The following is a 3,704-nucleotide window of genomic DNA, read 5'->3' on the forward strand; positions in this document are numbered from 1 at the left end:
TGTCAAATTGTCTTGTTTATCCATGTAAATGTTATATTCTCACTCACCCTGTCCCAGTAGAATGCAAGTACATGAGGGTAAAAATTGATTTTTAATTTTATTTATGTATACCCACAGCAGATAGAAGACTCTTAAGAAACGTTTTCTTAAATGAATGAATGAATGTTACCCAGCTTTTAAATGTTACTTAACAAGGACATCACTTAATAGAAAGCTAGGGAGTCTTGAAAGCAAAGGTAAGGAATAGTTATATACACATACAAGGGCCCCCAGTAGTGTATCTGTATAGGTATAGGTCTTTATGGAGTAACTTCAGTGTACTTTGCAATGGGCCAGGATTTTAAGAAGTAAAAACCGTCATTCCTGCATTCAAGGAACTTGGAATTTAATTGAATAGATGACATCCACACTGATGAAATTAGGTAAGGTACAGGACAAGAGGTAACCTGGTGCTAATTGCATGGTACAGATTTAGCAGGCGTTCCTAGAAGAGGGATCAATAACTGCTGGAGTAGTTAGGGAAGCCTTTCTGGAGGAATGGGAATTTAGGCTAGGCCTTGAAGGACAGTATGATGATTTGTTGTCATGTCTAAGAGGGTATGTGATTGTTTTGGAATACTGCTGTGCTATAAGAAATGCTGAGCTCCATGATCTTAGAAAAATATGGATTGACTTGCAGGCAATAATAAGAGCAAAATGAGGAAAACCAAGAGAACACTGGCTACAGTAACAACAATATTATTTTAAGAACAACTTTGAGTGACTAAGTAATTTTGACTGTTGTAAATACTCAACTACAAAAGACCTATGAAGGAAGACACTATCTGCATCTAGAGAAAGAACGTATAAGGAGGACTATGTATAGAATGGTTTTATGTATGTGTGCATGTGTGTATAATAAATAAATATATACATATGTATATGTATGTCTGTATTTGTTTCCTCATGGTGGCCATCTCTGGGGCTACCTAGAAAAAGGACAAAAGGACAAAAAAAAAAGAACATTACACGATAAATTTATTATCTATTTAAGAGGAATAGCAAGTTGTACATACAATCATCTTTTTTCTTCTATTCTATTATGTTAGGGAAATGCTTGTTTTATACCTTAAATTCAGAACAAAATCAATTTTAAAAAATTCAGGAAGGATTCCACAGAAATTTGCTACTAGTTTTGCCTTTATTTCCAGCCACTGAGAAAGATGAATACACGTGACTGCTGATAATGGTAACACTGGCTAGTGGTTAACTCTCTTCATGCTTGGATGCCTGCGAAGCAGAGAAATGCCAATCAATATATTCACCAGTGCCTTAAACAATTAAAATATACAACTCTAATAAAATGTAATTAACTGTTCTATCAAATTATAAGAGGCAGAATGGCATAGGATATGGGCTGAGTTCAAGTAACATCTCTGAGACATTTGGGCTGTGATCCTAGGCAAGTCACTTAACCTCTCACTACCAACCTCTAAGACTATGAACTGCAGAGAAGGTGCAAATTTACATTGGTAGAAGGAGTTACTTCAATTAGGAATTCCTTCTATCACAAAATTGCAGGCCCAATCTCTTCCCCTTTGAATTATCATAGAAGAATACTGGATAAAGTAAGATTTAAAAGAAAAGGAAGGCATTCTACTACAAAGTAAAAGAGATGTGATTGGCTTCAGCCTACTTTAAACTTAATCAGGTCAATGAGAATGTGAGGAAGGACATAAAATTTGCTGAGCATGTCTCCATCTTGGTGTGGGCCATCATCTTGGCCTGAAGGAAAGGCTTCATCCCAGATTGTCTAACTGCTGACAGGCACCCAGTTCAAGGATAAGAGAGGCGTACCAGTCCCACCCAGCACTAAGGTGCTTTCCTTGTTCCAAATGCCATTGAACAGATTCTGTGCCCTGAAGATGCTCCAGGGGGTGATGCCATCAGCTCCCCAGCCTGATGGGTGGGGTCTGCCTTCCAGGGAACTCTCAGTGCCCTCTATAAGGAGAGTCAACTTCACCATGGTATGTAAGGAATGAGGTGGGGAGAACAGAGAAAGAGTGGGCAGTCTCAACAATACCAAAGGAACAGAGGCAAAAAGCTGGTCAGTATGCTAAGCCAGAGGTTATCAGCCACAGACTGATCAGACACACAAGAGAATAGTACTTTGTCCCTTAGTCAAGACAGTAACCAAGTCCAAAGAAGGTCCAGGCGCCAAATAATAGATTAGCAATCTAAGAATATATAGGCTATATAGGTATAGACATGTTGCTTATATCTACGTATATATTGATATTATATTGCTATATAAGCCTGGCCCAGGGTCAAAGGCCAGCTCTTATTAATTGGATGTACCTATCAGGGTTGCTTAATTATCCTCATTAGCCTATAATTATCTATCTGTCCCCCCCCCCCCCATCCCCCTTTTCACAACCTGTCCGCCTGTTCTGATCCATGAGATACTCTGATGCTTGGCTACTATCTTTAACTCATTACCTGAACATCACATCTACCCCTACCACCCCTCTCATCCTCTATCCCTATCCTAGAGCTGAGCTGCTATCATTGTGGGCAGTGCTAGATAATTGGAAGAGAAAGCACATAGGAATTTATTATGGAGATCATCTGGCAGAGACCAGCATGGAGTCTGAGGAGCCTTCACTATCCTCTCCTCCCTCCCCCCTTGTCAAAAATCAATTTTCAAGAAAGCTGTCAAAATGTCAAATTATGTCAAGGTCTTGCAAGTTTATTTTTCTTTCACATGGTTTCTAGGACTGAGGGAAGTGGGTTTGGAGACAGGTTGTCTGGACCTGCTGTTCACTTGGGGCACACTCAATTAATGCTCCATGACTAGCCTGAGAAGGAAAGGCTTGAGGGGCAGGGGCCTGTAACTGAGTGGATACTTTTACAGTAAAGCTTCATATTTTTAAATTGGCTGCTTTGTTCAGAGATTAGCGACGTGGCCCCAGAGGTATTTTTACCCACATTCAACTTGCATCATGTCTGCCTGCCATGGAAGGGCAGCTAAAGGTCAGTCCAGGGAAGGGCAAAAGTAGGTGTGCCAAACAGCCCTCCCTGAGTGTGTATCCTTCTCTCCAGCTTTATATGTGCTATCCCGCTCCCTGGAGAAGTCATTAGGTTTGGAGCAAGGATGGAACAAATTGTCTTGGGGGTATTTAATCCCCAAATTCTTCTTAAAAGTAAACTTGGAAGAATGGGGGAGGGAGACAGGGCATATAAAGAGGGGGCTCTCAGTATAGTTCATCAAAGACTAGAGTTTCTATAGGGTCTCTGGTTTTTTATTCCATTGTGGCTGATCCAGAATTTCCCCAGCTGTGTTTCAGAGAACAGTGATGTTCCATAGTATGTGAAGAGTTCCCAGAGGAAATGACCAATTCTGGCAATACTTTTCCTTCTAAAATACTGATATAGTAGGAGTTCAGATAGAACTTTGCAGGAAAGTGCTTGAAGCCTTGGGAGATCTGCAGTTTGAAGCAGACAGTGCTGTCTTTGTCTTAACCTAGAAGGGACTCAGGTCCTCTCAGGAATGGTGTTTGGGGACAGGGCAGGGATTTTTAAACTAGGTCTGGCTTCAGCATAAGTAGCAGTAGTTTGAGAATATGAGAGCAGAAGGAGAGACAGAGCATATGCCAGAGAAAGACAGAAAGAGGAAGGGAGAGAGGGAGAGACAGAGAGAAAAACAGAGATAGAGACAGAGAGAA

General features: G+C 40.7%; 1 long non-coding RNA gene across 1 annotated transcript in view; it reads right to left on the minus strand.

Moving 5' to 3' along the window:
- Positions 1–722: 722 nt before the first annotated feature.
- LOC138165661 (uncharacterized) overlaps positions 723–3,704 on the minus strand; it is a 3,773-nt gene continuing 791 nt past the window's right edge. Inside the window, exon 2 of the long non-coding RNA XR_011169395.1 lies at positions 723–1,269. This is a non-coding gene — a long non-coding RNA (uncharacterized lncRNA). The remainder of the gene's footprint in view (positions 1,270–3,704) is intronic.

Source organism: Petaurus breviceps, unplaced genomic scaffold (genome assembly GCF_028583685.1).
Source record: "Petaurus breviceps papuanus isolate PSGF00001 unplaced genomic scaffold, PetGlider_PUasm1.0 214, whole genome shotgun sequence".
NCBI classification, from domain to species: Eukaryota; Metazoa; Chordata; class Mammalia; order Diprotodontia; family Petauridae; genus Petaurus; species Petaurus breviceps.